The sequence below is a fragment of the Mustela erminea genome, chromosome 10 (assembly GCF_009829155.1).
Source record: "Mustela erminea isolate mMusErm1 chromosome 10, mMusErm1.Pri, whole genome shotgun sequence".
In the NCBI taxonomy this organism is placed as follows: Eukaryota; Metazoa; Chordata; class Mammalia; order Carnivora; family Mustelidae; genus Mustela; species Mustela erminea.
The window spans coordinates 85508237-85535704 of record NC_045623.1 but is presented as its reverse complement, the minus strand read 5'-3'; the positions used below and the strand labels follow the sequence as shown (position 1 = coordinate 85535704).

Genomic DNA, 27468 nt, shown 5'->3' with positions numbered 1-27468 from the left:
TTTAAAAATTATGTCAGTTTAGGCTGGCTCCGTCAGCTAAGTGTCTGCCTTTAGCTCAGGTCGTGATGCTGGAATCCTAGGATCGAGCCCCATGTAGGGCTCCCTGCTCAGCAGGAAGCCTCTGTCATTCCCCCTACTTGTGCTCTCTCTGTGTCAAATAAATAAATAAAATCTTTTAAAAAATAAAATTATTTCAATTTGTTTTCTTCTTTCTATTTGCCTGTGTTTTCTAAAATTTTCTGTAAGTATACAATACTTAGTTTTATATTCTAATCAGAAAAAAATACATATTGTCTTAAATAGTGATTCTATTACTTTAGTCAATAATTTTTTGGTGAGAACTCTTAGCTTAATTGATTGGTTTAAAAAACATCAAATTCATTTTCCACTGCCTATGGACATAATGCCTCACACTCTCCTTGATTAACAAAACTTCATGGTCAACAAAGAAAACAATCCAACAGATTTTTTTTTTTAGTAATTAAAAATGTCTGGAATAGAGTAAAAACTTAAAAATTGTTAACAGGTTGTTACAGCTGATATTACAAATTGTGGTATACTCGGGTGCAGTCTGGCAAACTGAGTAAGTTATAAAAGATCTGGGTGACTCCAGTAGGACTTTCTGAACATATGCGGTAGGATTTTTTTTCCCCCACTTCCTGCAACCGTACAGTCTTTCAGAAATGTTGAATTTTTCAAGTTGAGTCTTTAAAGCTCTTCTGTTTGGTTTTCTTGCAAATCCTATTAATGGCACTTGCAGGAAAAGAGTGATGTGACATATGTTGCTGTTGTCATAACCTGATCTGCTAGCCTGCCTTTGAACAGCTTTTGTCTTCAGAAGTTTATTTCATTGTCAAAGTTAAAAAGTATGTCTGCTTGCCATTGGCTGTAATCCATTATAATATCAGAAATCACTTCTTGCAGATTTTCATATTAAGGATTCAGTTAAAAATAAGCTAGTCTGTTTATTTCTGTTCATTCTTCATCTGTGCCGATGATCTAGTTCACTGGAACAGTGCTGCCATATAGTTTTATTTAAATAAGTAGCTATTAAGTACCTTAGCAGATGTTTCTGTCTCTAATTACAAAAGTACATTATAAACAGCTATTTGCTTTCTCTACAGGACAACCCTTCATATACAGAGTGTGTTTGACTTGGAATCTTCCCTTTTTTACTCCACTCAATTGACTTAGCAGGGTTTCAAGAGCAGCGTTCATAAATTTTCAGGTATGAGCCATTTTAATTCTTGATATTATACCTATCTTAAATATATGGAGAGAAAGTCGAGTTTTGCAATTATAGGTTTTATATAATCAGAGTATGGATTTGTTGCTTGAACAGTTACTATATAAAACACTCAATGTTCTGGTTTTCTTGGCCAGGTCTCCCTGTTCACTTATTGCTCAATTTTTAATTCATTGCCTCCCTTGTGGGTGTATCTCCTCCATCCTACCTTAATCAAAGACTCATCTGACGTAAGAGCTAGAGATGATCTAGACCAGTAGCCTCAATTTGTAGAGAAGGAAACGCAGCCTGGGAAGGTAAAGGTGAAGTCTGTGGACATAGAGCTAATTGAGTGGTAGAACCAGTGTCAGGTCTCCTGGCCCTTGCCCCGACAGCTGTGCAGGACGGCTTAGCAGTTAGGTCCTGCGGCTTTGGAGTCACTGTCTTGGTTAATATCCTTCTCTGTCCAATGGGGACAATAGTGGCACCTACCTGATAGGTTGCCATGTGTGAAGATTAAAGACAATATATATTGCTGCTTTTATTATGGTCTGTGGCCCTTTTTCTCATTGAGTTGATCCCTTCACTGCTTCTTGAAACTTCCCACCTTGGCTAATGGTCACCAGGCTCTCCCGTTTCTCCCCGTAAGTCTCTGTAGAACTGGCTCCTCGTCCCCATCTCACGCCACAGTCGAGGGCAGTCGCTAGGTTCTCATCTCTGCCTCTGCTTCCGGTGAGCCCCTCCATCTGTCTTGGCAAATATCTTCTACTTCTCTGTCTTCAGGTCCAACTTACCCCTGAGCTTCGGATCAGCATTTCCAGTGGCCCTTGCTACCTGATTTCCCACTCAAAACCGAAGTACTTAAAACCAAACTTAAAACCAAAGCCATTCCTTTCCCCCTAAACCAGCCCTTCCTCCCGACTTCCTAATTTCTGTTAGTGATACCACCAAACACCTAGGCTTTACAAATCACTGCGTTCTCTTTATAGCCTTCTAGCCTTCCACAGCCAGTGACAGGTTGTGGTACCCTCTAGTACAATCTGGCAAATTAAATAAATTACAGAGTATCTGGGTGACTGCTGTGAGGCTTTCTGAACATATGTAGTAGAATTTTTCCATCAGCCATCAAGACCCATGGATTTATTTTCCCATTCAGGTATTTTGCATCTTTTCCTTCCTTCCCATTCCTGCTCTCCTCATGGCATTGACGCCATTAACCAGACCGACAGTTGCAAATAGAGTAGCTGTTCATTTACCTGCAAGTGGCTGGGTTCCTTGTCTCTCTTTCTCTCCCCCAAGAAATACAACCTCTTGACTTTGCATGATGGAGTGTTAATTTGTCACTTGTTCATTTAGCGCATGAATCTTGACTTAAGTAAAGACACAGAATATCATTATTCTGGCTGCTTCTAACATGTCTTAATCTTGAATTACAGCCTCGATCTAACTGTGAGACTCATTAATATTGTACCCACTTGTTTGACAAACTCTAAAAAATTTTTATTTTTGAATATACTTTTATTATTCAGATCTCAAAATATTTAAAAGTATACCATGCAAAGTCCCCATCCCATTCTTTTTTCCTGCCTCCTGAAGCTCACTTCCAGCTCACAACCACTGTTGTTTCTTGTTAATCTGGTTCAAAGTTTCTGATTTTTTTTCCCTTGCATATGTGTGTATATATATACATAATATACACACACACAGATATATATGTGTGTGTTTATATGTGTGTGTGCACACACAGACATATATATGTTTATATATAGAATATGTGTATATAGATATACACATATATGTATATACGTATACATGTATATACATACACGTATACGTATATGTATATATGCACATACTCTATTGTTTGCTTTCTAAAAAACTTAACTACGTATCATTGCCATCTTTCCATATAACTATACCCCAGTCATGGACTTTTTTCCGACCGTTCACTATCACAAACAGTTCTTCAGTGAATAACCTCGTACATGTGTCATTCTGATCATGTACCAGCGAACCTGTAGGATAAATTCCCAGAAGTGAAATTGCTTGGTCAGAAAATATATGCATTTGTAATTTTGAGAGCTATTGCAAATTTGACCCCATGGGGTTGTATCAATTTATATTCCTACCAGTAATGATTGAGGGTACCTGTTTTCCCACATTCTTTTTTTTTTTTTAAGATTTTATTTATTTATTTTTTATTTTAGAGAGAGCACATGAGTTGGGGGGGGAGGGGCAGAGGGAGAGGGAGAAAAAGAATCCAAAACAGACCCCACACTGAGTGTGAAGTCCCATGCGGGGCTTGATCTCACAACCCATGATATCATGACCCATGAGACTGTATCCTGAGTGGAAACCACGATTTGGATGCCCAACCAATAGAGCCACCCAGGTGCCCCTGTTTTCCCTGTTCTTATCAATATTATCATATTTTTGGATTTTTTGCTGCCTTGAGAGGGGAAAATGATCCATCAGTGTGGTTTTAATGTGCATTTATATTTTTATAACCAAGGTTAATCATACTTTCCATATGATAAGGTACATTTGTGTTTCTTTTCCTGGGAACTGTCCTTTGTCTCATTTTGTCTTAGGGTTATTGTTTTCTGACTTGCCAGTTTCTTAGAAGCTCAGCGGAGGTGACCCTTTTCTCTGATAGACTTTTTTGCCATGTTGTCCTATGTCTTTTGCCTTTGCTTCTGGTATGTTTTGCCCATGCAGGATTTTATTTCATCTTTATGTAATCAAGTGTATCAACCTTTTATTTTATGGCTTCTGCATTTTGAGTCCTAAGCCCTTCTCACTCTGAGTTTATCGTCTCCCATATTTCCTCTTAGAACTTCTATGGCTTTTTGTTCACACTTCCAATCTTTGATCCATCCATATGGAATTTATCCTGGTATGAGATGGGAAGTGTAAATCCAGCTTAATTTATTTTTTTCTAGAAAGCTAAAATTGCCTCAGTGCCACTTATTAAACTGCTCATTTTTTTCACCACAAGTTCATCATATATTAAATTCCCACCGATACTGGAGCTTATGTCTGGATTTTCAAATATACTCCACTGGCCTTTTTCTTTATCACCAGCATCACGGTTTTAATTAATGAGGAAGTATAATTAAATAGATGTTGGTGCTAATTCCTTCTCTTTGTTCTTCTTCTTTTTATTTATTTATTTGACAAAGAGAGAGAGAGATCACAAGTAGGCAGAGAGGCAGACGGCGGGGAGGGGGGTGGGGGGGTGGGAAGCAGGCTCCCTGCTGAGCAGAAAGCCCAGTGTGGGGCTAGATCCCAGGACCCTGAGATCATGACCTGAGCTGAAGACAGAGACTTAACCCACTGAGCCACCCTGTTGCCCTATTTGTTCTTCTTTTTCATAATTCAACTAGCTATTCTTATTTATTTTTCCATAAAACTTTAGCAGCAACTTGTATTGATCTTAAAATAACCTGCTGGTGTTTTTGTTATGGCCATGTTATTTTAATATATTTTAGGAAGAACTAACACCCAGTATGTCGAATTTTTTAGTTCAAAAGTCTTAGCTTTCCATAGTCTCCTCTTATGTCTCTTAGTTTTCTTCTTATGAGTCTTATGCACTTCTTGTTAAATTTATTCCCAGGTATTTTATAATTTTGGTGCTATTGTAAACAGGAATCTTTTATTCCATGTACCTCTTATCTAATGTGGGGTGGTTTTTTTTTTTTGTATATATGAAAGTTACTGATTTCTAATACTCATTTTATAACCTCTTTCCCCTGCTTCTTGTTTGTGGTCGTTTTGCTTTTGAATCTCTTGCATTTTCCAGGTATACAATCATATTACCTGCAAATGATGATAATTTTACCTCCTACTTTCCAGCAGTCCTTTTTGTAGTTTCTTTCTCAAGTTAATTGCCTTAGCTAATGCCTTTAGAACAGGGTTAATAGTGATATTAGTGGGCATCCTTGTTCTGTTGCTGACTTTACTGGAATGTTCTATTCAGATGCTGGGTTTTAGACTGAAATGAACATATTTTATCACCAACAAGCTTTTATTGAGACCAAATTATAGACCAGACTCTGTACCATAAAATACAGATTAAAAAAAGAAAATGAGTATGCCCCTCCCTGCCTTCAAAGAATTTGCAGGAAAAGACAGATACACAAATTAGTGTTCTAGATGTCACAGTAATGTTATGCAGAGTATAGTGGAGGTGCAAGAAAGATTGATGGCTGATCAGCTCAAGCTCCATGTCAAGATCAAATTCCAAAGAACAAGGTACTAAAGCTTATTATTAGTTTGCATTGTAATATTTTCATTAAATCCATTAGAGGCTGTCCTTGACTTTGGAGGCAACATACAGGGAAAGTCATTAAAAAACCTTTGTTAGGGGTGCCTGAGTGGCTCAGTGGGTTAAAGCCTCTGCCTTTGGCTCAGGTCATGATCCCAGGGTCCTGGGATCGAGCCCCGCACTGGGCTCTCTGCTCAGCAGGGAACCTGCTTCTCCCTCTCCCTCTGCCTGCCTCTTCTGCCTACTTGTGATCTCTGTCAAATAAATAAATAGAATCTTTAAAAAAGAAAGAAAGAAAGAAAGAAAGAACCTTTGTTAGTTCAGTAAGGACACCGGTGAGGATACTGATCAAGCGCCTCAGACATAACAAACATTAAACTAAAGCCAGGCGTACATCTAGACGTAGTCTCTACTTGTATGGATGTTCCAGTGTCACAGGGAAACATACGTTACAAGAGACAGATGCAGTCCAGCACTTGTCACAACGTACATGTGTATGGTACAGTATACAGGAAATCGGAGTTAACATCAGCCCAGGAAAGCTTCCCAAGGGAGGTGCTGTTTGAGCTGACTCTGAAGGAGGGGCAAGGGCATCTCGGATCCAGAGGGATGGTTTTACTGTAGCATACGAACAATATGGACAAAAAAGTTGGCGGCATGAAGGGTACTGTGTGCCCGGGAACTGCCATGTAGCCTGAGGACGGGAGGCAAGATAGGTGTAGGAGATGAGCGAGGAGAGGTTGGCAGAAGCAGGGTCCCAGAGAGGATTAAATCCATTCATTACAGGGGCGCCTGGGTGGCTCAGTGAATTAAAGCCTCTGCCTTCAGCTCAGGTCATGATCTCAGGGTCCTGGGATCGAGCCCCACATCGGGCCCTTTGCTCTGCAGGGAGCCTGCTTCCCCCCTCTTTCTACCTGCCTCTCAGCCTACTTGTGATCTCTGTCTGTTAAATAAAAAAAAAAAAAAAAATCCATTCATACAAACAGGGACTTTATCCAGTAGGCAGGAAGAAGCTATTAAAAATTTTTAAGCAGCAGAATCCAGGAAAGTAACATACTTCAGGGTGGACTGAAGGGAGAAAGACAAAAGGCAAGGAGACCCGTTAGGAAGTTTATTGTATTAGTTCACATATTCTCTCTAATGACATTTAGCATCCTCGTATAAGGATTCATATGACAAATTCCTCCTACAAGCCAGAAAAATGCTCATTTTTACTGGGGAAATGATGTGAGCACTATAGAAATTATTTGTTTCCCTGTTTTTATGGTTTTGGCTTGCGTTCCAGGACAAATGGTGTTAAATGCAAAAGTACAGAAATATCTCACCTCCATTTTAAATTTCTAATTTCTATTTTTAAAAACATTGTATATATATTTTATTTAAAACTACTTGGGATTGCTTTTGAAAAGATAGGTAATCACCTTGAAAAAGGATGAATATAAAGAAAAAAATATAAATTCCTGAAATCATGCAGTCCTACCTCTCCCCAAGTGCATTCATCCTAAATCAGTAAAATTCCATCTCCGATACAACAGAAATAGAGGACTCATTCCCCTGCGAGGGGGCAAATTCTGTTGAACAGCTGAACCCGGTACTTCTCAATTTGTTTTACCAAAGACCGCAGTAAGAAATGTATTTTACATCATGACCCAGTACACACGTATTTGTGATTCTGCATGTTAATGTGTCTGAAGGAAAAAATTCATAAAAGAATTCTTACTCCTTGCAGGAAGCTCTATTATTTTAAATTCCATTTTGTGTTCTTTAAAGCCTAGTTGTGACCCACTAATGGATTGAGACAAGCAGAATGATACTGCTGACTTAATACTTAGCAAACCTCAGTTGCCTGCATGGAGGTATGAAAGCGCTAGATGGGGACACCTGAGCTCAAAAAATTCCATTAAGTTCTCAAGCTGTTCTTGGGGCGCCTGGGTGGCTCAGTGGGTTAAAGCCTCTGCCTTCTGCCTTCGGCTCAGGTTGTGATCTCAGGGTCCTGAGATCAAGCCCTGCCTGCATCGGGCTCTCTGCTTGGCAGGGAGCCTGCTTCCCCCTCTCCGGGCCTGCCTCTCTGCCTGCTTGTGATCTCTCTCTCTGTCAAATAAATAAATGAAATATTTTTTTAAAATGTTCTTTAGACTAGTCTGGCTTCTGAAGTCCCATACGTTGGTCCGCTTTGCTTTTTGGAACCACTCTGAACGTCCGTTCAGTAAATACTGATTGAGCGCTGTGTGCCAGACATTCTGCTCTGTGCTAGGGCCTCGGAGGTGAGCAAACCAGAGTCCTTGCTCTCTGGGGGCTTACAAGCTAGTGATCGTGTCCAGACGACTTGTCTGTTGGAGCAACTGAAAGAAGAATTCTGCTTCTGGGCACCTGGGTGGCTCAGTGGGTTAAGCCGCTGCATTCGACTCGGGTCATGATCTCAGGGTCCTGGGATCGAGTCCTGCATCGGGCTCTCTGCTCCGCAGGGAGCCTGCTTCCTCCTCTCTCTCTGCCTGCCTCTCTGCCTACTTGTGATCTCTCTCTGTCGAATAAATGGATGAAATCTTAAAAAAAAAAAAAAAAAAGAATTCTGCTTCTTCTTCATAACTGCCCTTCAGTCTTGGAAGACAAATCTCATATCTCCTTTGAATCCTTTCCCCCAGTTTTGAAACCATGCCTCGTAGGACATAGTTTCTCTGACACTAGCCAGTGAGCTGTAGTGAGCTGTAGTGATATAGGGACACTCCTCCCCGCTGCAGATGGGCTTGTCAAGATAACCTCTGAAAACATGACCCTGAAGCGAAGACTTGTATCTAGTGGGAGGAAGGGAGATATTCCAACCTTTCTGGACCAGGGTTAAGATTTCGGATTCCTTTCCAAGTGGTGGTTTTGAAGAGAGGAATGCCATGCTCTGACTTAGGTTTGAGTAGATCTCTCTGGACCAACCAGAAGTTAATACAGGAGGTCTGTCTACTCAGGTGTTCTTTTATTTTTTATTTTTTTTTTTAAGATTTTATTTATTTATTTGACAGAGAGATTACAAGTAGGCAGAGAGGCAGGCAGAGAGAGAGAGGAGGAAGCAGGCTCCCTGCTGAGCAGAGAACCCGATGCGGGACTCGATCCCAGGACCCTGAGATCATGACCTGAGCCGAAGGCAGCGGCTTAACCCACCGAGCCACCCAGGCGCCCCTCAGGTGTTCTTTTATGATCCTCAGTAGGGTTTTGCCATTTTTGTTGTCTACTTCCTGTGCTTATTAAAATATTTCGTTTCAACTATTTTTGTGAAAGGGATCTTCCGTTGTATCTGCTACCTACCTATTTATTTTTGCGTATTAATTTTATAAGTGGCTGTCTTTCCAGATTCTTTTGTTTCTGAGAGTTTTTACTTAATTCAGCTTTTGAATTAAGTACATTTGAAGTGTACAATTCAATGGGTTTTGACATATATTCGTGTGTAACAGTCACCATAAGTAAGATATAGAACATTTCCATCACCCAAAATTTCCCTCCTGTCTTTTTTCCCCCCTTACGCCTTTTTGTAGTTAAAACCTCCTATCTGTCTCACTCGCAACCCCAGGCAACTATTAATCTCCTACTTTTGTCACTCTGGATTAGTCTCGCCTGTTCTAGAATTTCTTATAATGGGGATCTCCCAGTATGTAGTCCTTTGTGCCTGGCTTCTTTTGTTGAGGCTGACACTTTGGAGATTCCGTCAGGTCATTGTGTGTATCCGAGGTTTGTTCCTTTGTATCGCTCAGTACTGTTCCATGGTAGGGATGTACCGCCGCGTAGCTATTCACCAGCTGATGGACATTTTCTTTCCAGTTTGGGGCTAGTGTGAATGAAGCTGCTGTGAAAATTCTTGTGCAGGTCTCTTTGTGGGCGTATGTGTTCGTTTCTCTTGGGTAAATACTTAGGAATGAAATAGTTGGTTCAAAAGCAGGTATAACTTTATTAGAACTGCTCAACAGTTTTCCAGATTGTCTCATTTCATATTCCCACTGACAGTGGTGAGAAGCGGTTTCTCTACATTCTTGTCAGCACTTGATCCTGTCCATCTTTATAGTTTTAGCCATTATAGTATATGTGCAATGGCTTAAAAAAAAAAAAAAAAGATTTTATTTATTTGAGAGAGAGAGAGAGAGTAGAACCCAAGGCAGGGCTCAATCCCACAACCCTGAGATCATGACCTGAACTGAAATCAGGATCAGAGGCTTAACCAACTGAGCCTCCCAGGTGCCCCTGTGTGTAATGACATTTAATTGTGGTTTTAATTTTCATCTTCTGTATGAAGTGTATGAAGAATGCTATTAGGGACACCTGGGTGGCAAAGTTGGGTTAAGTGTGGGACTTAATTTGGGCTCAGATTGTGATCTCAGGGTCATACAGTTAAGCCTCTGGTCAAGCTCTGCCCTGGGCATGAAGCCTGCTTAAGATTCTCTCTCTGCCCCTCCTCTCCATGCTTGGGCCTGTGCTTGTGCCCATGCAAGCCCCACCCCTCAAAAAAAAAAAAAAAAGATGTTAAGCATCTTTTCATGTGTTAATTTGTATATCTTCTTTTGGGAACCGTCTGTTCAAATTATTCGCCAATGTCATATAGTTTGCCCTATTGTTGAATTGTTTGATGTCTACATATTCTGAGTAGAAGTTTTTTGTCAGATACATGTATTACAAACACTATATTCTAATTCATGGCTTGGCTTCTCATTTCCTTAATAGTATCATTCAAAGTGCAAAATTCGACAAATTTTTCTTTATGGCCCATGCTTCCTGTGTGCTAAGAAATCTTTGTCTAGGGATGCCTCTCTGGCTTAGTTGGAAGAGTGTGTCTCTCTTGATCTTGGGGTTTGAAGCCCCACGTTGGATGTAAAGACTACTAAAATATATAAACTTAATAAAAAAAAAGAAGGAGTGTGTGTGGCACAGTCTTTTAAGCTTCAGACTCTTGGTTCAGCTCAGGATGTGATCTCAAGGTCATGAGATTGAGCCCTGCCTCAGGTTCTGCGCTGAGTGTGGAATCTCTTTGGGACTGTCTCTCTATCTCTCCCTCTGTCCCTGACCACCTCAAATAAACAAACAAACAAACAAACAAATAAATAAATCTTTTAAAAAGATTTTTTTTTCTTTCTCTCTCAAATAAATAAATAAATTTTTTAAAAATGAGGGGTACCTGGGTGGTTCAGTTGGTTATGCAACCAACTCTTGATTTCAGCTCAGGTCATGATCTCAGGGTCGTGGGATTGATCCCCACCTCAGGCTCTGCACTGAGGGTGGATCCTGCTTGAGACTCTCTCTCCCTCTCCCACTGCCCCTCCCCCTGCTCACACATTCCCTTTCTCTCTCAAAAAAAAGAAAGAAAAAAAAGAAAGAAAGAAATCTTTGCCCACCCCAATGTCTTAAAGATTTTCTCCTATGTTTTCTTCTAGAAATTTAACTTTTGCATTTAGTTTTGTGATTCATTTTGAGTTTAAAATTTGTCTGCAGTGTAAAGTAAGGGTCAACGTTCATTTTTTTCCCCATAATGGATACCCAGTTGTTCTGGCACCATTTGTTTGAAAATATTAGTATGCCCATGTTGAGTTATTGTGGCACCTTTTTAAAATTTTGATAAAATTGATAATATATTTGTGTGTTTATTTCTAGGGTTTTTTTTCCCTTGCTTTTTAAAAATTAACATATATTACGTGTTTCAGGAGTACAGGTCTGTGATTCATCGGTCTTATACAATTCACAGTTTTCATCACAACACATACCCTCCCCAGTGCCCATTACCCCCCCACCCCATCCCCCACACCCCCTCCACTGCAGCAACCCTCATTTTGTTTCCTGAGATCTGGAGTCTCTTATGGTTTGTCTCCCTCTCTAGTTTCATCTTATTTCATTTTTTCCTCTCTTCCCCTATGATCCTCTGCCTTGTGTCTCAGATTCTACATAACAGTGAGAGCCTATGATAATTCTTTCTCTGATTGACTTACTTCGCTTAGCATAATACCCTCTACTTCCACCCCTGTCGCTGCAAGTGGCAAGATTTTGTGCTTTTTGATGGCTGCTTAGTATTCCACTGTATCTATATACACCACATCATCTTTATCCATTCATCTTTTGATGGACATCTAGGCCCTTCCCATAGTTTGGCTGTTGTGGACATTGCTGCTATAAACATTGGAGTGCACGTGCCTCTTTGGGTCACTGTGTTTGTATCTTAGGGGTAAATACCCCGGAGTGCAATTGCCAAGTCATACTGTAGTTCTATTTTTAACTTCTTGAGGAAACTCCATACTGTTTTCCAGAGTGACTGCACCAGCTTGCATTCCCATGTGTGTTTATTTCTGGACTCTTCTATCCATTGATCTACGTGTCTATCCTAATATTAATACTGCACTGGTCAGGGAGCCTGGGTGGCTCAGTTGGTTGAGCATCCTACTCTTGATTTCGGCTCAGGTCATGATCTCAAGGTTGTAGGATCGAGCCCCAAATAGGGCTCTGCACTCAGCATGGAATCTGCTTGTCTCTCTCCCTCTGCTCCTTCCCTCCCCCATCTCTAAAATAAATAAATAAATAATCTTTTAAAAAATACTGTACTGTCTTGGTCACTGTAGTTATATTAAATCTTAAAACCTTGTAAGACAGGTAGGTCCCTTTTTATTCTTTTGAACATTGTTTTGACTATTCTAGGTCCGTTTCATATCCTATAAATTTTAGAATCAGCTTGGTAATTTCTACAAAAAGAAGCTTTTTGGATTTTGATTGAGATTACATGGGATTTCATTGGTTAATCTGAATAGAATTGACATATTAACTGTTTGGTCTTCTGATTCATGTATATGGCCTGTCTCTCCATTTATTTGGATCTTTGACATTTCTCTCAGCCATTTTGTGGTTTTCAGTATACAGAGTTTGAATATATTTTAGTAATTCGATCCCTTAGTGTTTTTTTTTTTAAGTTTTTTTTTTTTTTTAAGATTTTATTTATTTATTTGACAGAGGGAGAGGGAACACAAGCAGGGGGAGCGGGAGAGGGAGAAGCAGACATCCCGCCGAGCAGGGAGCCAGATGTGGGCCTCAATCACAGGACCCTGGGATCATGACCTGAACCTAAGGCAGCTGCTTAACAATGGAGCCACCCAGGCGCCCAGTGTTTCATGTTTCTTAATGTTTTTATGAATGTGTTGTTTTTTTATTTCATTTTCTAATTATTCACTATTAATTGACACAAGTAGAATTAATTTTTATATGTTGACCCTATATCTTGTGACCTTGTTAAATTCAGTTATTAGTTCTAGGAGAGTCTCTGTAGATCTCTGGGGATTTTTTATGTATATGATTTCTCTTGGGATTTACTTATTTGTACAGTGAGTAAACAGTGACAGACTTTTTTTCTTCCTTTTCACTCGCTTTTATTTATTTTTCATTTCTTATTACATTGACCAAGACCCAGGTCAATGTTGAATACAAGTGGTGAGAACACAGATCTTTGCCCTGTTCCCTATCTTGGAGGGGAAAGCAATCAGTCTTTTGCTTTTTGTACTCTTTACCAGTTCCCTTCTACTCCTATTTTGCTAGAGTTTTTATCATAAATGCGTATGTTTTTAATGAACCTAAGTTTAATTTTTCAAATACTTTTTCAGCATCTGTTGATTTTTTTTTAAGGATTTTTATTTATTCATTTGAAAGAGAGAGTGCATGCACATGCATGGGCGGGGAAGGAGCGGAGGGCAAGGGAGAAGCAGACCCCTCAGTGAGCAGGGAATCTGTTGTGAGGCTCGATCCCAGGACCCTGAGATCATGACCTGAGCTAAAGGCAGACACTTAACCAACTGACCCACCCAGGCACTCCTCTGCATCTATTGATAATCTTTTTTTTTTCTTATTTATTCTGTTAACATGGTTAATGCGCAGATTGATTTTCAGTGATTAAACTATCTTGCCGTCCTGGAATTAAACTTAGTTGTTGCCTTTTTATATATTTGATTTACTAATATAATATTATACATTTTTTGTGTCTGTGTTTACAAAGGATATTATTTTGTAATTTTCTTTTCTTAGAGTGTCTTTGGTTTAGGTACAAGTATACTGGCCTCATAAAAAGAGTTGGGAAGTTTTCCTCCTTCCCTATTTCTTGAGTGTTTGTATGGGATGTGTATTATGTCTTCCTTAAATATCTAATATAACTTAACATTGAAGCCACTGGGGCCTGGAGTCTTTTTTGTGGGCAGATTTTATTTTATTTTTATTTTTATTTTAAATTTTATTTATTTATTTGTTAGAGAGAGAGAGCACGCGAGCACAGGCAGACAAAGTGGTAGGCAGAGGCAGAGGGAGAAGCAGGCTCCCCGCCAAGCAAGGAGCCCGATGTGGGACTCGATCCCAGGATGCTGGGATCATGACCTGAGCCGACGGCAGCCGCTTAACCAACTGAGCCACCCAGGCATCCCTTGTGGGCAGATTTTAAAATTATATTTTCAATTTCTTTATTATTATATGTTCAGTTTCTTTAATTGATATATGGCTGTTCAGACTTTTAATTTTTTCTTGTATCAGTTTTGACCATTTATATATCTTAAGAAATGGGTTCATTTCAGGGTCCCTGGGTGGCTCAGTCAGTTAAGTGTTCTACTTGATTTTGGCTCAGGTCATGTTCTCAGGGTTGTGAGACTTGAGTCCTATGTCAGGCTCTGTGCTGGGTATAACCTGCTTAATATTCTCTCTCTCTCTCTCTCTCTCTCTCTCCCCTTCTCAGTCCTCCCTTCCCTCTCTCAGAAAAAGTATTGGGGTGCCTGGGTGGCTCAGTCATTAAGCATCTGCCTAAACATCATGGTCCCAGTGTCCTGGGATTGAGCCCCATGTTGGGCTCCCTGTTCAGTGTGGAGCCTGCTTCTCCCTCTCCCACTCCCCCTGCTTGTGTTCCCATTCTCTCTGTGTCTCTCTCTGTCAAATAGGTAGCATTGGTGGTTCAGTGGTAGAATTCTCGCCTGCCAAATAGGTAAATAAAATCTTTTTAAAAAGGGGTCATTTTGTCTGAATTGTTGAATTACTGATGAAGAGTTTTTCATAATATTTTGGGTTTTTTTTAATGTCTGTAGGATCTGTAATGATGTTTCCCTCTTTTATTCCTGATATTGGTAATTTTGCATTTCTCTCTCTCTCTCTCTCTCTCTCTCTCTCTTTTTTGTTAATTGGCCAAGCTAGAGGCTGATAAATTTCATTGATATTCATATCAGTTTTATTGCTATTGATCAGTTTATTGTTATAGAGAACTAGCTTTTGCTTTCATTGATTTTCTTCTCTCATTTGCTCAGTTTCTATTTCATTTATTTCTGATCTTGTCTTTATTTATTTTCTTCCTTTTCCTTATGTTGGGTATATTTGATCTCTATTTTCTAGCCTCTTATGTAGAAATTTAACTCACTGAGTTTTAGAACTTTTTTTTCTCTTTTTTAAAATTTTATTTATTTATTTATTTTTAAAGATTTTATTCATTTATTTGACAGAGAGAGAGAGACCGTGCACGCACAAGCAGGGGCTGTGGGTGGTAGAGGGAGAGGGAGAAGCAGACTCCACACCAAGCAGGGAGCCCAATGCAGGACTTGATCCCAGGACCCCGGGATCATGACCTGAGCCAAAGGCAGACACTGAACCAACTGAGCCACTCAGGTGTCCCCTTTTTTCTTTTTTAATATAAGCATTTGAAACTATACATTTCCCCCTAAACACTGCTTTAACTGAAAACAACAAATTTTGATATATTGTTTCATGCCGTTCAAAACACTTTCTAATATTGCTTGTGATTTCTTTTATACATTGGTTATTTAGAAGTTTAATCTTCAGTTTCCAAATTTTGGGGGATTTCCATGTGCTATTGATATCTAATTTAATTCCATATAGTCAGAGAATATACTTTATGTGACTGCAATCCTTTAAATAAAAAGTTGTTTTATGGCCAGCCTATAGTCTATCTTGGTAAATGTTTTAAATACACTTAAAAAGAATGTATATTTTGCTGCTGTTGTGTAAACTGCTCTATAAACATCAGTTTGGTCAAGCTGATTGATAGTGTTTGTCAAGTGTTTTATACACATCGATTTTTCCATCTATTCCCTCTATCAATTACTGAGGAATGTTGAAATATACAACAATAAATATAAATTTATTGTATTTCTCTTCACTTCTGCCAGTTTTTGCTTTTTGTATTTTGAACCTCTATTATTAGATACATAGATACTTTTGGTTCTATTTTCTCAGTGAATTAATACTTTTAGAACTATAAAATCTTTTTAGCTCTGGTATTGGCTTGAGCCTACTTTGATATTAATATAATCATCCATCTCTCTCTTTTTTTTAATTTTTAATTTTTATTTATTTTTATTTTTTATAAACATATAATGTATTTTTATCCCCAGGGGTACAGGTCTGTGAATCGCCAGGTTTACACACTTCACAGCACTCACCAAAGCACATATCCTCCCCAATGTCCATAACCCCACCCCCCTCTCCCAAACCCCCTCCACCCAGCAACCCTCAGTTTGTTTTGTGAGATTAAGAGTCACTTATGGTTTGTCTCCCTCCCAATCCCATCTTGTTTCATTCATTCTTCTCCTACCCCCTTAACCCCCCATGTTGCATCTCTACTTCCTCATATCAGGGAGATCAAATGATAGTTGTCTTTCTCCGATTGACTTATTTTGCAAAGCATGATACCCTCTAGTTCCATCCACGTCATCGCAAATGGCAAGATTTCATTTCTTTTGATGGCTGCATAGTATTCGATTCTGTATATATACCACATCTTCTTTGATGGACATCTAGGTTCTTTCCATAGTTTGACTATTGTAGACATTGCTGCTATAAACATTCGGGTGCACATGCCCCTTTGGATCACTACGTTTGTATCTTTAGGATAAACACCCAGTAGTGCAATTGCTGGGTCATAGGGTAGTTCTATTTTCAACATCTTGAGGAACCTCCAAGCTGTTTTCCATAGTGGTTGCACCAGCTTGCATTTCTACCAACAGTGTAGGAAGGTTCCCCTTTCTCCACATCCTCGCCAGCATCTGTCATTTCCTGACTTGTTAATTTTAGCCATTCTGACTGGTGTGAGGTGATACCTCATTGTGGTTTTGATTTGTATTTCCCTGATGCCGAGTGATGTGGAGCACTTTTTCATGTGTCTGTTGGCCATCTGCCATCCATCTCTCTTACAAGTAGTGTTTTCATGGTATCCTTTTTATGTTTATTTACTTGTAATATCTGTATCTTTGTATTTAAAGTGGATTTCTTGTAGAGCATATATTTGGTCATTTTTCATCCAGTCTGATAATCTTTTTAAGTGGAATTGTGCATATTTGCATTTAATATAATTATCAATATAGTTGGATTTATATGTACCATCTTCCTGGATTTGTTTTTTTTTTTAATGTCATCTCTTTTTTTTCCTTTCCCACTCTTTTCCTGCCTTTTCCTTATCCTGCCTCAAAAAAGACTATTGAGTGATTTTTATATTCTCCACTTTATCTCCACTGTTGGCTTATTAGCTTAAACTCTTTTTTTTACGTTTAGTTGTTGCTCTAGGGGTTACAACATGCATTTCCCTCATCACAGTGTACATTTATCACTCATCACATATCACACCAGTTCTTGTATAGCAGGAACGGGCAAAGTACAGTCTTCAGGTCAAGTCTGGATCCCTGCCTGCTTTCATAAGTAAAATCTCAGCCATTCATTTACGTATTGTTTATGGTATATTTTGTGCTACAGTGGCAGAGTTGAGTTGTGCAACGAGACCATTAGCCTGTAAAACCTAAAATATTTACTACCTTGCCTTTTACAGCAAAAGTTTGCAAACCTCTGATGTATAATGTAGTTCTGTGTCTCATCTTTTCTTCAAGTGCTTTTTCTGCTTCTGTCTTTTCCAGAACCTCAATTACAAACATATTAGAACATTTAATATCGTCCTACATGTCACTAAGGCTCTGTTCATTTTTTAAATCATTCTTTTTTGGGGCGCCTGGGTGGCTCAGTGGATTAAAGCCTCTGCCTTCGGCTTGGGTCATGGTCCCAGGGTCCTGGGATCGAGCCCCACATTGGGCTCTCTGCTCAGCGGCGAGCCTGCTTCTCCCCTCTCACTCTGCCTGCCTCTCTGCCTACTTGTGATCTCTCTCTGTCAAATAGATAAATAAAATCTTAAAAAAAAAATCATTCTTTTTTGTTTTACATGAAATAATCCAGCGCTATATCTTCGCACGCATGGATTATTCTTCTGTAGTTCGTAACCTGCTGTTATTAAGCCCATTTAGTGAGTTTTAAATTTCCACTGTTGTATTTTTGTTTCTAGGAATTTTACTTGTTTTTAATATCTTCTCTTTCTCTATATTCTTCATGTTTTTCTTTAAATTTTGAATGTATGTATAATAACTGTTTTTATGTCTTTGCTTGGTCTAGCATTCATTTCCGGATCTATTGACTAATTTTTCTTCTGATTCTAGCATGACTTTTATTTTTCACGTGTCTAGTACTTTTTGATGGGATGATGGGCAAGGTAAACATGTGTTTTTGAGTGTCTGAATTTTGTGCCTTTATTTTATTTTATTTTTTAAAGATTTTATCTATTTATTTATTTAACAGAGAGAGACAGTGAGAGAGGGAACACAAGCAGGGGCAGAGGGAGAGGGAGAAGCAGGCTTCCTGCTGAGCAGGGAGCCTGATGTGGAGCTCAATCCCAGGACCCTGGATCATGACCTGAGCGGAAGGCAGACGCTTAATGCCTAAGCCACCCAGGCGCCCCAGTTTCATGCCTTTAAAGACCTTGAATTTTTGCTTTACTTGCTAGTTAAGTTGCTAAGGGATCAGCTTGATGATTTACGGCCTGTTTTTTAGTTTGGGGGACAGTTCTAGAATGATCTTTACTGTTGAGTTAGTTAGTCCTTCTACTTAAGTGTTACTGTTTTACTTTCTCTATTTAATGCCTTAGATGTTCAGTGAAGAATTCTCACTCTAGCTGGTCAAAACTTAATTGTCTCTTAACTCTCTGTAAGCTCTGGGAATTCTAATGCTTACACTTTTGTTTACTCAGACTCGGAGTTTCACACTATATGTACAGGTTAGTGTTTAGGACAGACTTAGAATACTCCTCTACAGATTTATTGATCCCATTGCCTGTGTAGTTATCTCATCCAGTACTTTACCCTACAACTTCCAGGTACCTCAGCCATGGTGAACTCAGCCCCTGTCCCCCACTTCCGCTTTTTTTTAATAGGCTCCACACCGAACCTGGACCTTGAACTCACAACCCTGAGATTAAGAGTCACATTCTCCATGGACTGAGCCAGCCTGACGCCCATGTTCAGTCCCTTTTGATTTCAACTTCCAGTATACAATCTAGAAAGCCAAAGTGACTGACTAACTTCCTTTGAGTCTCAGAGATCATCACCCTACTCTTTCTGTTTTTTATTGTCTAAAAACAGTTTTTTCATGTATTTTATTCAGTTTTCAAATTGTTTATAGCAGAATGCCAAGTCTAGTACCAGTTATTCCAGCATAGCAAAAGCCCAAGAATTTTACTTTGGAAAATAGTTTTCCAATTTGATTTTTGCAATTTTTTTTAAAAGTAGGCTCCGTGCCCAGCGTGGAGCCCAATGTGGGGCTTGAACTCAAGACCCCCAGATCAAGACCTGAGCTGTGATCAAGTCAGACACCCAACTGACTGATCACCCAGGTGCCCCTACTTTTGCATTTTAAAGATACATAATATCACCTATAGCCAATAGCAGTAACTATTTCATCGTTTCCAATATTTGTATTTTATACTTAATAATCTTGCCTAATTCATGGACTAGTACATCCAGGACAGTATTAAATAATAATATTGATACTTTCCTGGTATTTTTCCCTAAAGGTAGATGGGAAAGCACTTTAAAGAGATACCATTGCGAATTAATGTAAGCGTTGGAGGAAAAGACACTGTCAAATGGTACTGGTGAAGATATAAACTGATATAATGTTTTGGGAAGGTAATCTGTACCCACTCAGCAACTCCACTTCTAGGAATCAAGTTATCTCACAAGTGCTCAAAGATCTGTGTGCAAGGGTGTTTGTTGCAGCATCATTTATAATAGCAAAAAATTGTAAAGTCGTAACCCATGACCATGTTTCAGAGGAGAACAGAGGAAGTATTAGATTTTAGCTGACAGGATATGATAGTAAAAAATTGGATATTGATTTGATGCTTCTCTAGCAGTATTCCCGGGTGTCTTGTTTTGGCAGGGGTATGGCATAGCCCTGAGAATGTTCTCCTTCTGTTAGCATAGTGTCCTTGTTTGTCTGTGCTCTGGTGACGTGCAAGTACACAGAGAAGTCTGGGTCTTTGGGCACAGGATGAGAATATGAAGGCCCCAATCTCTGACCACATGATTCAGTCTTTTTTATATAATAATTTCTGGATTTTGAAGGAATTTTGAAGCCCACTATTAGCCAGACTCTGGATTACATTAAACATGGAAGAAACTTCATTATAGAAACAGCCCCTTGAACATTAATTAATTAGAGTGCTCTTTGCTCTAAATATGTTTATATTTGTAAATTTGATGCAGTACTGAATTGTAGTTAATGCATTCTTAAAAGAACTGCCCAGCCAGTTCAATACAGTTCGCACCGATGAGAGCTGATTTAGCAGCCGGTGTGTTCCTGAGTTTGAGAGGCTGCACTAATCTGTGTTCCTAGGTCATGGTTTCCCCTTCTATCGTTGTTACGTGTTCTGCTAAATGGTTTTGCCCGTAATGACTTATCACAGGTATGCAGGTTTTAAGGCTAAAATTACTGTAAGAGTATTGAACAGAAATTTTACTTTGGATTTTAAAATGGGTACTTTAGGGGTGCCTGGGTGGCTCAGTCGGTTAAGCATCTGCCTTCGGCTCAGGTCGTGATCCCACATCCTGGCCTGGAGTCCTCCTCCAGGCTCCCTCCTTCTCCTTACGTCTACCGCCCTCCCTGCTTGTGCTCTCTCTCTTTGACAAATAAGTAAATACAACCTTAAAAAAAAAGAAAGTGGAAAAAAAAAAAAAAAAGAAAGTGGATATTTTACAGTGGCTTGAGCCAGGGAAACACCTTCAAAAGACTTGTCAGCTGTTAATTCGAGACTGGTGGAAGACTTCTGACATCATGGAAATTACCCTAAAGTTATTGTAGCCTGCAAAGAAATGATTCACGACTGTGTACGTGAACAAAACTGAAGGAAACTTGGCCCGCAGGCATGCTAGGACTTCAGGGGATCTGAAGGAAAAAGACAGCTGCAACAGAGCTGCACCAGAGACCATGCTCCAGTGATAGGATAACCTGAATTGCACTGAGGACATTAAATTAATGTTCCCATTTATGAAAATGTGTTCTCTCCGCTAAAAAGAGTATTCTCGAATGGGCTACAGGTGCAGCCTTGGAGAGTGGCACAAATTAGAAATAAATGACTCTTGGTCACACATTATAGAAACTAAAATTTCAACAGAGAAGGAAATATGAGGCGCCTGGGTGGCTCATTTGTTAAGTGTCTGCCTTCGGCTCAGGTCATGATCCCAGGGTCCTGGGATTAAGCCCCGCATTGTGCTCCCTACTCAGTGGGAAGCCTGCTTCTCCCTCTCCCACTCCCCCTGCTTCTGTTCCCTCTCTCACTGTGTCTCTCTCTGTCAAAAACAATAAATAAAATCTTTTAAAAAAAGAAAAAAGAAAAGGAAATGTATTGACTCTTGTAACTACAAATCTAGAACGAGCATTGGCTCTAGGCGCTGCTGGGTCCAGGAATTAGGCTAATGTCATCAGGACTCTCTAGAACAGTTTTGTCTGGCTTTCCTCTGTGTTAACATCACTGTTAGGTGGGTTAATCCCTTGTCGAAGGTACCTTTTTATAGTTCTAGTCTTTTATGTTTCTTAAGCTCTCATGTAGTGAGAGCTTCGTTCTCCATGATACACCCTGAAGGAGGTCTCAGACTGATCACTCTGGTCTCAGACTGATCACTCTGGTCCGTGTGCCCATGAGCTCAGCAAGACCAAGGAATAAGCAGCACTACCAAGCTGTGGAAGGCAGATCCCAAAAGAAAAACAGGAATTCCATGCTGCGAAAAAGAAAAGGATGCTCTGTCCATGACGACGACAGAGGTCCGAGTGTAATAATAGAAACAGAAGGAGGGTCATGTAGAAGTACCCTGGAAGGTTATGAGTGACGTGACTTAATGCCTGTGATCTGATTTTTAAATATTCTGGGGGGAAAAAAGTGGAGGCCAAGAAAAGACAGAAAATTATCAAAACTGATTGGCATTAAAGCTGGGTAGTAAATACGCAAGCATTCCGTATATGACCTCCTCTGCCTTGTTGTGTGTTTAAAGTTCTGCTTAAAGAAGTTAAGGACAAAAATAAGTGCAGTTTCTAGTTGGCTACGATTGTTTCTATTTCTAAGAAAGAAAAGGTAAGAGAGATGCTGAGAGGAAAGATTGTATGTCATTTGCCCAGAAGGGCGAGTCTCAAGATAGATCCTTTTCTTAGACAGCCGATTTATCTATTTTTGGTCCTAGAAATGTTATCAGTCAGGGTCTACTCAGGAAAACAGAAACCACTCTGGGTATTTCAAAGAGAGGTAACTGAATGTATGAAATCGGTTCTGAAAGTCTGAGAAGGGCTAGAACAGCAAAATGGAAAAGAGGGCCCAGGGAGAGCAAGAAGGATTCTTAACACATCAGAAGCTGCCGTGCCCCTGACCTGAAGCCCACAGGTCTGTGCTGGCCGCTGTGCATTTGAGCTGCTGTCACGGTCAGGTCTGGATCTCCCAAGGACCTGCCACTTCTATCAGAGATGGAAAGTTCAAAGAGTAGAAAGGCCGTGGAGTCCGGAATCACCGACCCCTACGCCACTATACCCAACAGCCAGCAGCCAGCAGCCAGCAGCAACTGCTGCATTTCCACTGCCCCAGGCAACAAACTTCTTTTTCTTTGACTGACTTCCTATTGGTGCTTCCTTTTGACAGACTCGAAAAGGAAGCCAGCTGCAAGGAAGGAAGCCTAGGAAATGTTGTTTGTAGAATTCCATTTCCATCAGTAGAGAGTAGAGCATGACCAGTGTTGAGTGGAGAGACAACATGTAAATGTTGTCTCTGGGCAACTTGGCATCTGTGTCTACCAGTCTTCCCATGTTTAAAACTTTTTATTCTAAAGATTTATTTATTTTGAGAGAGAGAGAGTGTGTGTGTATGTGCACGCGCGCCTCAAGCAGACTCCTCGCTGAGCATGGAGTCTGGTGTGGGGCTTGATCTCACAACTCTGAGACCACCCCCTGAGCTGAAACCAAGAGTTACAGCCCCAACCGACTTACCATCTAGGGCCCCCGCCCCCAATATTTATGAGTCTGCTTTACATTATGTAACTATCCTTAGTACAAAAAAAGGTGGCCTCACCCTCTCCCAAAATGGGAGATGTTAATTCCTCTTTTAGGTCAGTCATAATCAAATTTAATGGAATCAGGACCCCTAGGTGGCTCAGTCAGTTAAGTGTCTGACTCTTGATTTCTGTTTGGGTCATGATCTCAGGGTTATGAAATGGAGCTCCATGTCAGGCTTGCACTGGGCATGGAGCCTACTTAAGAGTGTCTCTCTCTCTCTCTCTCTCTCCTTCTGCCCTTCCCCCCGTAAAAAAGTTTTTTTAATGGAATCATGTGATGATTCCCTGCTGGAAGTGTTCCTATCTTGGGAGTCAAAACCTTGGGGGAGAGAGAAGGCAAAAATTCTGTCAGTGGGTTACTAGAAGTAAAGGTGAAAAAGCTTCCACCTCTTAATTTCTGTGGGAATGATTTCAAATGCATTTACCATTTAAATTTATGGTAAAGCAGATTACTCTCCCTAATGTGGGTGAGCCTCATCCAATCAGCTGAAGGCCTGCATGGAACAAAAGGCTGATCCTCCCCCAAGTAAGAGAGTATTTCCTCCTACCTGACTACCTTGAGCTTGCACATTGGTTTTTCCCTGCCTTTGGACTCAAACTGAAACACTGACTCTCCCTGGGTCTCCAGCCTGACAGCCTTGAAACTGGACTCACCCCATTGGCTCTCCTGGTTCTCAGGCCTTTAGTCTTGGACTGGAACCACACCGTCAGCTCCCCTGGGTCTCCTGCTTGCCAACTGCAGATTTTTCGATTTATTACCCTCCAGAATCATTTGAGCCAATTCCTTGTAATAAATCATATATGTATTCTATTGGTTCTGTTTCTCCAGAGAGCCCTAACTAATACAAGAACTATCGTATTTTCTCTCAAATTCTAAGGGCTATGATTCCCCTGTTGGGGTTGGTCATAGGCTCCATACAGCATCCCTGTTCCCCACAAACCTCTAACACCACTGGAGTTGATGTGTCTTAAGGCCTACATAGCAGAGCACCCTCCACTATAGCCTGGACCTTGTGCAGAATCTTTTCTTGCTCTGGCCACAGTTAAAATTTGCCATCTTGGGCACCTGGGTGGCTCCGTCAGATAAGCATCTGCCTTCAGCTCAGTTCACGATCCCAGGATCCTGGGATCGAGCCCCGTGTTGGGATCTCTACTCAGCAGAGAGCCTGCTTCTCCTTCTCCCTCTGCCTGCCTCTCTGCCTACTTGTGTTTGCGCACTCTCTCTCTGTCAAATAAATAAAGAAAATCTTTTAAAAATAACTCACCATCTTATGAGTTACTCAGTATAAAGGTTGAAGTAGAACCTATATGCGGTATAGTGTTGCTCCCAAACCAGAAGATTCCTACAACTTGTTTTTCTTGATGGGTAGCATAAAGTACAACAGTTTGTCTTTTACCTTATCATGGACTAATCCTAATTCATCCCAGACCATATGACCCCTAAACCTTTCTACAAGGAGGCAGGACCCTCAACCTTCATGGTCTTTGTCACCTACCTTCAGTCATGCATTTGTCTTACTAAGGTATCAAGGACAGTGGCTGTGTTCTTCTCATTGTGTCTAGTTGGCATGGTATCATCAAGTGTGATGCCCCTGGCAGGTAAAAGCAAACTGCTGGTCGTGCTTCTTGCTAATCCATATCAAGACAAAAACATCTCTCCACATCAATGGCTGTCTTCCAGGTGCTGGTTACTATGTTGATTTGTTCCAGTGGAAAGATCACCTCTGGGAAACAGCTACAGTTAGAATTACTCATTGATTAAGGACACTGTAATCTACAGTCAGCCTCCGAGACCCATTCACCTTCTACAGAGGCCAAATGGTGAATTAAGTGCAGAAGTGATGGAAATCACCACACTAACATCTTTGAAGCCTTTGCTGCTGGCATTAGTCTCTGCTTATCCCCTAGAGATGTAGTATGGGTTTTAGTTTATGCTGGTAGGGAGGGGAAGTTTGTTCCTTCTTACCGTAATAGCCCTCACATCATGATTAGGGAGCAAATGTGGGGCTTCTGCCAGTTGCTAAGTGGGACTTTTTGGAACTATACTTTAGAAACCGGGGAAATTGCCATAGGGTGAGATCAACTCAGGCCAGAACCCCATTTATCACTTGACCTCAATGAGTCGCTCCCTTGACTGGTAGATCAGATGATGTTCTGGATACCTAGGGATTAACACCAGTTCAGAACCAGTATCTGGCAATCCCTGGAAGGCTCAGATATTTCTCTTTCAGAGAAATTTCAGATATTTCTTCAGTCATCCTACTGGATGGTTTCATTTACATTCATTGAGTAATGACTTACTAGGACATTATTTTAGGTCTCTTTGAGGAAGACATGAAGGAAATGTTCTAGTATGTACTTGTGATAGTATAGTACTACTTCGATCAAGGGTTCAGTAAACCCAGTTCTATAAATTGTTGTAGGTCTGAAGTGTTTATGACAGGCTGTCATGCTCCAATATGGCAAACCAGGTCAGCGTCTTCCTTAAGGGACCTAGAGTTTCCGGTTGTTTTTGCTTTTGTTTGTTGGTTTGATTTTTTTAGTTATATAGATCAGTTTCGTACATTAGTAAGCTGTTCATCTAGATAATTCCTAGAGACAACATGATCAACTAGCCATCACCAAAAATCCACCCCTGCTGTATATATATGGTAATTGTGTACACGTTGTCTGTGGCTTTTAACCACTGTCACTTGGCCTTTGCCACCCTGGGACCTCATCATCCCCATTTCAGTAAAGACATCTCCTTTCGTGCCATTTCCATCCTATAGGTGACAGCCACAATATCTTAGTGAAGGAAGAATCCTCTGGACATCCGGGTTTCTTCCACATTATGCCAGAAGTTCTGGCATCTCAGCTTCACTGAATATAGTCCACCCTTGAGTTCCAGTTGTGGTCTGCCCATGAAACAAGTTTTTAGAGCCATTCCCAAGTGTTTGAACTAACACATAAAATCCACAATCTCTGGTAAGTGCACCCCTAGCAATAAGCCCAGCTTGTTGCAACATTTGTTATCCCTCAGAATCCATTACTAAACATATTCCCATGTTTGTGCCAAGGTGAATTAGGAAAGTCTTGCAATATTTTATGTATAAATTATCTCCTCCCACGTGATACTTTTTCATTATCCCCTTGGGAAATGCTGATTCTCGTTATGGTCTGGTAGCAATGAGGGGTGGTGAGGTGAGTCTGGAGGAAAATTGGCATCCCCTTGCAAGGTCATTGCCTCAGGTGTGTTATTAGAGTCTTCAAGCAAGGGAAAGCTTGTCTTCTCAAAGGATTGGCTGCTTCCTGGCAAGGGGGAGGCTCATGGGAATGTAGACGCTCAAGGTTCTCAGATAGTCGGAATCCATTCACATGTTCCCATTCCAGGTCTTGGGGTCTCCTTCACCATCAATACCCAACACATAAGAGACTCAGTCAGATGTAAAATCAACTTATATTGTAATTTTACAATCCACATAATTACATGTAGTGTCTAGGCTTTAGCTCCGTCTGTCCTGTGGCCTCACAGAGGCTCCTTTGGGGCCACCGTCGAAATTCTCTGGTTTCCTAACGGTGACTTGAGCTGGGTTTAAAGCCTGGAGCTTATCATTTCCTTTCTGTTATTGCCCCAGTACAATCAGAAGCAGCTCACCTGATGAGGATGAGTCCTTGTAGTTGTCATTACTAATGTCATGGTCAAATACAGCAGCCTCAGGTCACCCAAAGTGTGTAATCATCATGCCACTACATGACATGGATTACCAGCATTTCCATTCTTCAGTGGGAATAAGGCCATCATTCTGTTCTGGGTCTGTTCAAGGTCAAAACAATCAGCAAACCAATCCCCAAACCCTACTTTGGACAGTCTATTTCCTCGGACCTTTTCTGTTACCAAGATGATATAATAAGAGTCCCATCAAAGGGCGCCTGGGTGGCTCAGTGAATTAAGCCTCTGCCTTCAGCTCAGGTCATGATCCCAGGGTCCTGGGTTCGAGCCCCACATCGGGCTCTCTGCTCAGCGGAGAGCCTGTTTCCTCCTCTCTCTCTCTGCCTGCCTCTCTGCCTCCTTGTGATCTCTGTCTGTCAAATAAATAAATAAGATCTTCTTTAAAAAAAAAAAAAAAAAAAGAGTCCCATCAAGAAAACAGAAGCCATTCGAGATATTCCAGGCAAGGATAATTTGGTACTGGAAATTAGACAGGTGTGGGAAGGTATGGAAGGGCACAGATGAGGAGGATGGGGGCTGGAGGAACAAAAAGAAAGAAGGGATTGAGACTCAGGATCACAAGCTGCTGACGCCCCTTGAAGCTGGAGCCCACGAGCACGTACCCGCTGCTGCACTTTGGAGACGCAGCCAGTCCTGGATCCGCTGAAGAGGCACCACCTCGATCTGTGCTGGAACCACCAGAAAGATTTTGCATCTGCCTGAGCTGTTGTCCACAGTTACGCCCGCCGGCTGCTCTGCGGCAATCCCCTGCAACCGGGAGCCCTGGAATGGGAAGTTTCCCTCCTCCTCTGGTCCTCCGAGTCCCATGTTCCATATCCTGCGGGAAGTCAGCTGGTGAGAGATCCTGGGTCATATAGTTTGCGTTTCAGACCCA

At 40.7% G+C, this 27468-nt stretch overlaps 1 protein-coding gene across 4 annotated transcripts in view; it reads left to right on the top strand.

The window, feature by feature from the left end:
• ZBTB8A (zinc finger and BTB domain containing 8A) overlaps positions 1-27468 on the top strand; it is a 65295-nt gene that overhangs the window by 10889 nt on the left and 26938 nt on the right. For 3 of the 4 annotated variants that reach the window (XM_032360787.1, XM_032360785.1, XM_032360786.1), the window contains one exon: positions 1125-1228. The exons of the other annotated variant lie outside the window; for it this stretch is intronic. The gene's annotated coding sequence lies outside the window, so the exon portion shown is untranslated. The remainder of the gene's footprint in view (positions 1-1124; positions 1229-27468) is intronic. 4 annotated transcript variants of the gene reach the window in all.